This window comes from Protopterus annectens, chromosome 3.part0 (assembly GCF_019279795.1).
Source record: "Protopterus annectens isolate FY-2018-M chromosome 3.part0, PAN1.0, whole genome shotgun sequence".
Classification (NCBI taxonomy): domain Eukaryota; kingdom Metazoa; phylum Chordata; order Ceratodontiformes; family Protopteridae; genus Protopterus; species Protopterus annectens.
In genome coordinates this window covers 571,185,662-571,198,170 of record NC_056731.1, presented here as the reverse complement: position 1 = coordinate 571,198,170, position 12,509 = coordinate 571,185,662, and positions in this window count along the sequence as shown.

Sequence of the window (12,509 nt, the reverse complement as noted above, 5' to 3'; positions counted from 1 at the left end):
GTTAGTCTAAACTGTGTTTGAATGTACTTAGGGAAGAGATCTGTTTCACATGAATGGGGAGGCTGTTCCAGAGAAGGAGTAATCTATGAGACAGACACCTGTCACTCCAAAATGTGTATTTATGTCACAGATGAGGTTTAGATCGTTGGATAGGGTAATTTTAGTGGTTTGTTTTGTGAATATGTAGCAGATCCATCAGGGCTGGATTGGAGAATTTGTTATATTTTAAGCATAGATTTCCCCTCAGTAGTCTGTAGGGACAGAGCTTTGAGGTGGTCCACAGAGGACATTATTTACACCCTGTGTTTTTTTTAGTGAAGAACCTTTGAGACTACTCCAGTTGTTGCAAATGCCTGGTCAGATCCATGCCAAAGGGTGCATTGTACTTGATTTTTTTCCAAACACCTTTGTTGAATTATCACTTGTGACATAGATAAATTTACTTTCATATAAAAGTAATCACACTATAATTAACATAACAAACATTTTACTTCACATACATTGCTATATATCCTATAACATAAGCAACATTACATAAATTATTACATTCCTGCCTTTACTACATAGAAAATCATATGTTTATACAAATAAAAACAAACCGCACAGACAAAACCCTAGATGCAAGCATTTTACATCATAAACCATACTGACACTCCCAGTTGCAAAAATTATACATCACTTATAATCAACCCAATCATTTTCAGTCTATCAGAGGAAAAATTCTCTGGAATCTACTTGAGGTATAGAAATATCTATGCAAACATTTTCAGGTAAAAATCCTACCTAAACCTTCTAGATTTTGTTGCATATCTGGGAGACATACATATATCCTCCTACTGTTTCTTTATGAATTGCTTCTCCAGTCTCTCTTCCCAATCCTTTCTAACCTCATCTGATTGATTCTTATAGTTATCATGCAATATTGTATATGGTCTACTAGATATTGCTTTTTCAATGGCAGTTTCAGTTCTAGATTCTACTAAAAACTCTATCAGTGCTGGTTATTCATCCAGGACTCCCCTATTTACTTCTCTTTGCCTATACTCTGATATCAATCCCTGATAAGGAATGCAATCTCTAACCTGTAGTCCAAATAAATGCTTGGCATCTTCCCATTCTATCATCTTTCCTTCTATAGTTATTTGCTCCAATATCATGGATCCCTTGCCACTTCTCCAGTAAATTGCAATCCCATTTGCCTATTGTCTATATCCCTAATTGCAGTCATGCCTATCAGCAGAATCTCCTTTCTCTAATCCCATGTTGGCTTAGTTCTTAGAATACTTTCTGCTACTTTATGGATATAATATTCTGTATGATTGTTATTCTCCTTAAAGGACTGTATCCAAAATCACAGTCTCTCCTTGTTTTTTGAGCTCCACCCCCTGTTTAATCATCATCCCTTTCCACATTGAAATATAGTTTTCTACTTGTGCTATGTATAGGAGTCTTAGCTGTGAGCTCTGAAATACCCCCTCAAATTGGGTAAATCCAACCTGCCCTGTTCTACTGGAAGAATCAGCTTATCCCACTTGACTCTTGCCATCTTCTTCACCCAGACAGAGTCTTTCAGTTCTTTATTGTAATGTCTTTTTTGCTTCTGTCAGGTATAAAAATAATATCTGCAAATAAAGCCAGCTTTCCTTGACTACCATACCAATTATATGCTTGAATTTCTGACTCACTTATTTTCTTTGTCATTGGTTCTAAATATAATCCAAATAATAAAGGGGAAATAGGACACCCCTGCCTGGTTCCTCCGCTCAAGCAGAAATCAAAGAGGAACCACCCACTTTAATTTTCTCCTCCAATCCCTCCTATATCCTCCTCATCAACCTTATAATTTTTTCAGGAAATGAAAATGCTTCCATTGCCCTGCTCATAAAGTCCCAGCTTACTCTGTCAAATCTGTTCTCTGCATCAAGATGCAACAACAATGGTATTTTCCTTACATTCTGTTTCCCTTTGGATCATCGATGTTCTGTTAATGTTGTCAAATGTTCGTCTACCTCCACAAAACCACATTGATCCATATCTATCTGTTTTGGCATTACTTTTGCTATTCTTTTAGGCATTATAGACATGAACAGTTTATAATTATGACTTAGTATTGAAATGGACCTGTATGAAGCTAGATCAGATGGCTCTTTACTTTCTTCAGGTATTACAGCTACGACTGCTTCCTTCCAGGACATTGTTACTTCTCCTTCTCTTAAAATACTGTTAAACAAAACCTTCTAGATCTTTATCACTGTTTTTCCTCCTAGCTTCTGAATGTCTGCAGGAATACCATCTATTGCTGGGGACTTTCCTGTATATTAGTTATACTTCACTATTTTTATCTCATCTAGTCCTTTGCAAACCGTTAGTAATTGAGCCTCATCTACCTCTAAGTTGACATATTTAATGCTTCAGTAAACATTTCTATTTTTATCTTGTCCTAATTTTCATATTTCTTTGCTTTATAGAGACTTTCAAAGAACTTCCAAAATATTTCTAATACCTCTACAGGATCTCTTTTTACCTTCCATGTTTCAGGCTCCCTACGTTTGGTGACAGCCCTTTCTACTTTCTGTTTCCTGAGTCATTGTGCTAAAAGTTTTTGTGCTCTAGGGTTATTATCAAAAACAGGTACTTAATAGCAACCTTTCTAAACTTGTGCATATTATCAAGGTCTCTTTTTTTCTGACTAGCATTCTCCAGGTGTTTTTCTTGTCCTGTGAGATTCCCCCTATTTTGCAATACTTTAACATTTGTCCGTCCCTCAAATTCTTGTTACTTCTTAACCATAGCTCCCTTTCTTTTATTTCCACCCTATTTTTAAACTGCACCTAATTCTTAAACTGCACCTAATTCTCTATAACAGCTCCTGAATAATCTGCACTACCTATTCCTTAAATTCCTCTATTTTCATCAGATAGGTGAGAAAGCACCAGTGTCTCATTTTTATTATCCTGTACTTTTATTTTAGCTATTATCGGTGCATGATCTGAAATAATTCTTGGGTAAGTATCAAGACCTTCAATTACATGCACATGTAATGCATAGTCATCTCCCTTTTTTTTACCGCAATCTAGTTCACTTCTGGCCCCTCACCCACTTCATGCCTAGTGTGAGCTTATTTCAGTCCCAGAAACAATGGCACCATTTTTAAACTAGAAATCCTCCCTTGCTGGACTCATGGTGAGTTTATTTCCCCAAGCCAGCTATGTCCCATAGCATTTGCAGCATCTATCCTATGGCAAATAACACAACTAACAGAAGTAAATCCAGTGGGAATTCCAACTGTACTGCAAAACCTTGCAGAACCTAAATCCCCAAACCAGCTGTGTCCCATAGCATTCATGGCACCTATCCCGTGGCAAATAACACAACTAACACAAGTAAAGCTAGTGAGGATTCCAACTGTAATGAAGAACCTTGCAGAACTTAAATGCATGTCTCATTATAATATAAAATGCATTAGTAGGTTGTTTTTTGTTTTGTTTTTATTTTGCTGTAGTCCTTAATGTACAAATCCAAAAACAAATGAAACAGAGTCCAAATTGGCCATAATCTTTTATTATAAAACCTAAGTGCTTTCAAGTTAAAAACCCTTCATCACACAAACCTTCACATAATCATGACAGTCTTTAAATATTAAAACATTTCTAAAAGCAACCAATTACTTTCTATACTTGACCTGCCTTTTCTTTAAGGCTGGTTTTAAAGGTCCCCTTCCCTTTTTCATCTGTGCAACATGCAGAATTATAAAAACAAAAGTATGATCTGGAAAGCTGGAAAAATGCTGGTACAATGCATTATGTTTATCCTTCTGTCTAACAGATAAAAAGGAGGACATAGTGAATGATTCTGAGTATGCAGAGTTAAGATTGATCATACAGTTGGCTGCTGACAACCCACCTGGGTTAAATAGTTCTGTACCTTTAAAACCAGCCTTAAAGAAAAGGCAGGTCAAGTATAGAAAGTAATTGGTTGCTTTTCGAAATGTTTTAATATTTAAAGACTGTCATGATTATATGAAGTTTGTCTGATGAAGGGTTTTTTAACCTGAAAGCACTTACGTTTTATAATAAAATATTACGGACAGTTTGGACTCTGTTTCATTTGTTTTTCGCTTTGTTTTTACAAGAGGTTTGAGAGGAGTCCTTAAGGGAAACTAAGAGCCTTGTGTTTTGCTAATAGTTAATGTACTGAGCATAAATGCATGAGCCAGCAGCAGGGATTTCAGTCCCCTCCCATGCAGAAACATTCTGGTTTCTACCCTTCAAGTCTGTAAAAACGCTCCACACTAAACTGTTATACTGGCATTTATCCATCTGTTTTTAATGTGACATATCCCCACTACCCTTCCAGTCTGTCTCTAAGTCAACAGTAGCTGTCTCACTCAATTAGAGCTCTCAGACAATGTAATTTCTTAGGGCATCCAACTGGTCAAATTAAAAGGGTTCTCACTACTTTTTAAAGGAAAAAAAAGCATTAGTAATAAAAGGAGTGACATAGACATGACTTCAGAGCAACTGACAGTTTATTTTTTAATCATACATACCTTGTTTGGCTCATCCCACTCCATTCACCTGACGGGCTCACTCTGCCCCCCTACCCTGCCCTTAATTCCCACCTACCCCCGTATACTCTAAATTTATAAGTAACCTTCTTTTCAAAGACTCTCCCTTCATCCTCCCATTATCCAATAAAAACATCCCTCAGCATCATCTACACATACCCTTCCACTTTCTTAGTCCTATCCTCTTTCCTCACACCCCACCCTTCTATTTCTACCCAATCATAAAAGAACAACTCAGCTTTCCCATCTCACTACTCTAAGATATTCTCACTTTTCTACACCATCGTCCAACTACATACACTATACACACCCCCATCCCCATCATTGTCATATCTACTCTCTCATCAGCGCATCTCCTCTTTTCCTCCTTACTATCTGCTACACCCCCCACTCCTATATATCCCTTAACAAAATCTACTCCTCCATTAACAATTTCATTCCCCTCATCACTACTATGCCTCCTCTTAACACCCATCCTACTTTTCCTCTCTGGGTTGTCATCCTATCACACTATCCCACTCTTACCCACACTGCATCACCCTTCTATTTAACTCCGCACTTCCGTTTCCCCATCATCTTTAATTTCTCCTGCATTCAGCTTCATAAACTAAAACATTTCAACATTCCTCTCTCCTCTTCCAAACAAACTCAAATCCACTGCCTACTACATTACTTTTTTCACCAAACTAACACAATTTCTTACTACACTTTTACTAGATGGGGACATCCACCCCAATCCCAGTCCATCCCCTCTCACCAACACACTACCATCACTGCCATGTCCACAAAGTATCATCCCCTCTCCTCTCCACCTAAATACCTATCATTCTATTCCCTAAACTTACAAAGTCTTCCAAACAAAATAACAGAATTTCATGCTTGGATTGCTCACCACTCTCCCCACATCTTAAATCTCTCAGAAACTTGGCTGAAACCACACATTACAAACTCCAAAATTCTACCTCCCAGATATAACATCTACCGGCAGGATAAACTGTTGCCATCCAATACTCAGAACAACTTAACCTCTTCCCACTCTCATTACCACTCCCAGACTTCTCCCTAGCAGAACTTATCTTTCTTAACTATCATCTCCCTCATTAAAAATGTCCATAGTGTATATCTACATACCCCCGGCAACAATATTCCAGTCCTTGAAAATATCTTATTCTGGATATCCCAAGATATATCATATGAAACAGTCATACTAGGTGATGTTAATATTGATTGGAATAAACTCTCCCCCAACCCCCCCAGTTCCTCTATTAACCTATTCAGCTTCAGCCAACCTATTTCTTCTCTCACTCACATACACAAAAACTCCAGCTCCATACTTGATAGGACCTTAACTTCCAACCCAAATCAGTATCCCAATCCCACCACCTTACCAGACTCAATAAGTGATCACCTCCCTATCTTGATACTAAGGCTACCTTCTCAAACCCCTAAAACCCACATTTATAGACAATGCTGTAACCTGTCAAAATTCAATGCAGAAATTTGAACTACCAACTCTCCCTGATCAACTGGACTCACCTGTATAGCCTTCCTCTAAATTATACCGTTCTTGAATTTAACAAAGTTTTCCTAAACATAATAAATGCCCTAGCTCCCATTAGGAAAATTAGGATCAAACCAAATCCCACCCCTAGGCTCTCCAAAGATACCCTTTCCACCATGAAACTTAGAAACAATACCTAGAAACAATGGTCTAAGGCAAAATCTCCTTCTCTCCTCCTTAAATATGACGAACTCAGAATCACTAAAAACTTATTATTCAGGACAAAACAAAATTCTATCAAGAAGCCCAATCCACCCATTTTTTTCAAATCCAAAAGAATTCTGGCACACTATGAACAGTATACTCCATACTGATAAACTCTCTACCCCCAAACCCTTCCCCCCCAAAAAAAACCCATCTTGAAACCACCACTCTTCTAAATAACTACTTTATAGGCTCTATCAGAAAACTATCCCCCTGACAACAGCCAAAAACTACATTTATCCCCCTCAGCCATCCAGCCCCAATCAGCCTTCTCCCTGAAACCTGTTTCCACTGCCTATATTAAATCCCTTCTGCTGAAACTGAAACCTTGTTCACCCTCTTTTGACAAGCTACCCCCACATTTTCTTAAAATTGCTGCCAGCTCTATAACATATCCCATCTCAATTCTTATTAACAATTCTGTCAAAGACTCATCAGTCCCTGAAATCTGGAAATGCTTCTATACTAATCCACTTCACAAGGGAGGTAACTCCACCAACTCTACCAATTACCAACCAATAGCAATCCTCTCCCCGCTCGTAAATTCTCATGAAATGAATTCATAGGCAACTTATGTCCCATTTACATCATGAAAACCTCCTTATCCTCTCTCAGCATGGATTTAGACCTCACCACATCACATCAACAGCCCTTCTATCTTTTATCCAGACAAAAGCAGAAGCAAGAGACAACAACAAACTCATATTATGCATCTTCCTCGACCTCTCGGAAGCTTTCAACACCATCTCCCACCCTAAATTCCTCTCTAAACTATTTGACCTAAACCCCATTCACCTTCACTATCCTCTGGTTCTCTAGCTATCTCAATTACCAACAGCAATCTGTTAAATGGCAGACTTCCTACTCACCCTTTTTAACTATCCAAACTGGTGTCCCCCAAGGATCCATCCTTGGCGCCCTTTTCTTTAATATTTTCACTAACAATCTTCACTCTGTCTGTACCTCATCTTCACTAATCCAATATGCTGATGATTCTACCCTTATCACCCTCTCTGAGAACACCACTGACCTACACTCTATTCTCGGGTCCCCTTCAGTTTGCCGATATTCCAGAATGCTGACAACCATAGGGCCAACACCATATGATCGACATTCAGAATGCCGACAATGCGGAACCGGCATCTCACTATAGTGTGGAATGGAAAGATTTCCAGTTTAGCAGTTGAAAGGAAATTTTATTTTCCTTTTCTGTGAACTTCTCACAATGTCGGCATTCTGAATATCGATCATATGGTGTCGGCATTCTGGAATGTTGGTGTTGTATAGGGGATCCTTATTCTCTGTATCTTCAGTTCTTCACTCTTCACTCCACTCCACTTACTATTCCTCTGTTTTGTTCTTTTCTCATTTCCTTCTCTCCACATATCTAACTTTACCACCTCTCCTTCCACTCCACCCACTCTAACCAACACAACTGCCATTCTTTGCTATTTTCTGTCCCTTCAATTATTTCTTCACTCTTATCTACATTCCACTTATTCTTCTTCTATTTTGTTCCACCAACTCCATCTCTATCTTTTTGTTGTTGTACATATACAAAATGCATACTTTTAATGATTTATATAAGGCATTAATGTTGTTATTCACACGTCTCTTTAACTTGCCCTTTTTAATGTTATTAAACTTGCAATGTAACTTGGTATGGTTATGATATATGAGTATTATTTTTTTGGTATCCATCATCTTTTTTTTATCTTGTGGTTGCATAACGTTGTCAATACTTTTAATGATTACCTACAATGCATTAATGCTGTTACTCACATGTCTAATCTTGATCTTTTTTATGTTTTTGAACTTGCAATGTAACCTGGCTTTGTTATGATATATGTGTATTATTTTTTGGTGTCATCTTTTTTATCTTGTGTATGTAGAGTTTTTCTTCTCGAGTATCCACTGAAAATGGGTCCCCAGCCCAATGGACTAACCCAGTAAACAAAGGACAAATAAATAAATAACTAAATAAATAAATAATACGTGTTCCTGTGAAATATAAATCCTGTCTAGCCTAGCCCAGTTTTTATATCTTGGGGAATAATATGTAAATTCACCCTGAACTTCTGTTACTGAATTCACATCTTCTATGCCAAATATTTTCATAAATTTCTTCAAAAATCTACCCTCCTTGTTATATCCTCCTTTCTGGGCCCTCCAGACATATCTTCACTGCTGCAAATCAAATTCCAGTCCCCACCTATAATTAATATTCCTTGCTGAAAACTGATTATTTCTCCCAGAATTTTCTTAAGCTCCATTAAAGCAGTTTTAGGTGGAATGTAAATACATGGCAGTGTAATCTTCCTCCCTCGCCAGTAGACTCTTAGCACTACAAATCTGCCATTATATTTTTAATCTGTTTGTATCACTATTGGAGCTCCACCAGCAATCAGTACAAGTACTTCTCTTTTCCTTTGTCCCAGGTATTCTGCTGAATAACCATAATGAAAACTCTCCTTATCAAATTCACATGTTCAATTCTTTCCAAGTGTTTCTCCTGTAACATAGCTGTTTGCATTCTACATTTTTAATATAGTTCACTACTCTGTCTTTTTTGTATGTATCTGTGAGGCTATTTACATTTAAAGACATTACAGGAAGCATCATTGTATTAAAAAAATATTCCCACCTTCTATGTGTAACCTTTTTTGTTAACTGTCTAGTTCTAGCTTTCATGTTACATCCATACACTGTTTGGCAGGTTGAACTTTTACACAGTTGTTTCTTATCATATCCATCGACCCTATGTCACATCTTATAAAATTTTGTTTTATTGAAAGCACTCAAACACAAAAAAAAACCAACATCCCCCTAAAACCTATTAACTTAATGCTAACACACAAAACTATGTACACCTTCAAATATTGAAGTTTTACCCTCCTAGTAGGAACAAAAGTCCCAAATGGAAAGCCACACTCACAGATGCTAGTTAACCTAAAAGAAAAGTTAGCCATGCTAAGATGCATGGTACAGCCTGTGCTACTAAGTCCTGATTGGTTTTGCCCTATCTTTATAGCTCTCCCAGCTGGAAAAAACCCTGAATGCTTTCAGAGAACATTATCTACTTCGGGATAAACCCTGAGTGTTTTCAGAGAACATTACATACATACAACTATTTAAAGTATGGGCATTAATGCCCTTCTAGCTTGCCAATACACAAAAAACACTTATTACCATAATGTGTCCATGCTATTCTTAAAAATATCTAAACTAGCACTTGCTTTAATGTAATTCAGTAGTCTGTTCCATGCATCAGCTACTCTGTCAGAGAACCAATTAGTACAATTTTCCTTCCTATAGCATCTTCTACATAGGTGTCTGATGATTCTCTAGTACTTTTTAATAACCCCAAACATTCCCAGAGGAAGTTAGCTCTAAATGGCCTATACACCTGAATAAGATATCTTCTTAGATATCTGTACAACACACTGTACAAGTTTAGATATTTTAGTCTTTCATAATAACTTACATTTTCACAGCCATGGATGCCCTTAGTATATTTCTGCTGTACTCTTTCCAGTTACTCATGCTTGTTTTATTATAGGGTTTCCATATTGTTATTCCATACTCAAGTTTGGGGCTAATGTAATGAACAATGACTTCAATTTAGATTTCCCAGACTTTATAAATCTTTTTATACAACATACAGTTATATAACTATCATTAACTAATTGGTTAATATGATTAGAAAAACTCATAGCTGGATCTACTCATATACACAGGTCCTTAAATGAGTCTACAGTTTCAATCACTGTATGCTGTATTAAATAAATATTAACATTTTAATTTATGTCTCCCAAATCTCATATGCTTAGTTTTCAATGTATTTAGCAGCATATTATTCTCCTGTGCCCAAATGATCAATTCAGTCAAGTTTTTTTGCAGACATCCCTTATCTGTAACACATGTAATGAGTTTACCCAATTTCAGGTTGTCTGTGTATAGACTGTACAATGTCTCAGATGAAAAAGTTAGATCTGAAAGATACAAGCTAAACAAGTAAGGGCCTAGGACAGAGCCCTGTGGGATACCTTGACTGCAACCAAGAATTTCACCTGTCCAGTTGCTGTATGATACTTGTAAGCCATGCAGCTATCTATCTTATCAAGAGTACAGCAATACCTAGTTCTAATTTATTGACCAGTGTTTTGTGTATGACCCTGATAAATGCTTAAGTTAAATCTATATAAATTACATCACAGCACAATTTCTTTCATAGCTGTTATGATATTGTTATAGAGCATCATATTACAGGTGGTAATAGATCTATTTTCAACATATGCATGCTGATATATGGTTTCAAGTCCCAAATATCCAATTCTGACAATAACTTATCCAGTATTACCTTCTCCATTATTTTTCCAGAACATGAAAGTATACTTAAATGTCTATATGACTATGGGTGTGTTCTACTCCCCTTTCCCTGAAAGACAGGTTTAATAAACATGTCTCCAATCTTGAGGAATCTCCCTATATTTATATGAGCTAGTGATTAGAAATAATGCAACCACAAGTTCTTGCTGAAGAGTTCTCAGCTCATTGTTACTAATTCTGTCTCCTCCCTATGCTTTGTTTGGATCAAGTTTGTGCAGTTCTTTTTCAATATAATAATTTTATTCCAGTATCTGAGGTTACCTGGATGTCAGTAAGACAACTAATCACCCTTTCTGTAGAGCCAAACTGTTTTGCATAAGAGTTTGTAAATATATCTATAATCTGTTGTGTCTGAGAATAAATATAAAATCTGTACAGTTTATCAGTTTGCATGTCTTTACTGCTTCCACATCTTATATATCTATAAAAGGGTTTCCTATTATGCTCAATATCTTTGTATGAATTTTCTTCAAAATTTTCTTGAGCTTGTCTCACAATGTGTTTAATCTGTTTGCCCAGCTTGTTTATTTTAGTTTTCAAAGTTATAGTTCGACCTCTCTTCCATTTCTTATATTTTTTGTCTCCAACTTTAATCAGATATCTTGCTCTTATGGAAATATACCCCCTGACATTGAATGCCAAGATCCTGATGTTAAAATTGTTTTGATGTTTTGCACTCAAACAATTTCTCTTTTAAAACTTTTCATATTCCATCTGCAGTTTTTCCACTGAACACCTCACTCCAGTTAGTTTTACATAGTGACTGTTTTGCTTCCATATAATCTGTAATTAACCTTCTGTTCATTGGTCTAGATTTCAGTTTGGCAGAATTATCTAGCAACAAATTAAACTTTATAACCCCATGATCACTGCACATCAATGGTGGTAAACTTGACTTGAAGTAACAGAAATTGCTTTAGGAACACCCACAGTGTCTAGTATGTTCCATCCCTGGTAGTTTTTCTTACAATTTGAAGCAATGGTTGTTCTTGAATATATGTTGTAAATAATTTCCTTACTAATGTTGAATCAATATTATTCCAGTCTGTTTGTGGTATATTTAACTCCCCAGCTAATATTATTCTTCCCTCCTGTGTTTCATGTAAGAAATGTATGAATTCCTCTTTTCTCTTGGTCATCTACATGCGACTTTGGTGGTCTGTACAGTCCAACAATTGTTATATGTTCCAGGATTCATTATTGTCATAGTTACACAGTCTTGATGTTATCACTGAACATGTAATAATCATAGGTCTCATAATTATCTTTAATCCCTATCATAACACTGCCATCTGATCTTTTGTTAGAATGTCTGTCACAGTAAAACATTTATACCCTGACAGAATTCGTTTCCATTCATTGTTCTTTAAGCATATTTCACAAACAACAACAACAACAGCCTTGTGGGAAAATAGCAAATTTTCCAATAAAAATTATTATTAATGTTCTTAGCATTTATCATTAAAGATACATCAAATGTTGCTATCAGTGAACTGTTAAATTTTTGACTTGGCAAAAATCCTGTCTAGCATTTGTCAAATCTTGTAAAATATCTGCTGCAAAAGTTCTCTCTTCCCTGATCTTGAAAATGCATGCCATCCTGTCTGAACACATGTGTGCCCAAAACTAGGCATGGATGCTCTATGCATTTCCATTTTTTAAAACAGGACATTTTTTCCTTGAAGGTATTTTCCCAAAACATCTTTTTATTCACGGTGACCTGACTATCCTTTCTATAAGGGATTTGTGAAAAATACTTCCGAACACCAATGCAAGCTATACTAAGAG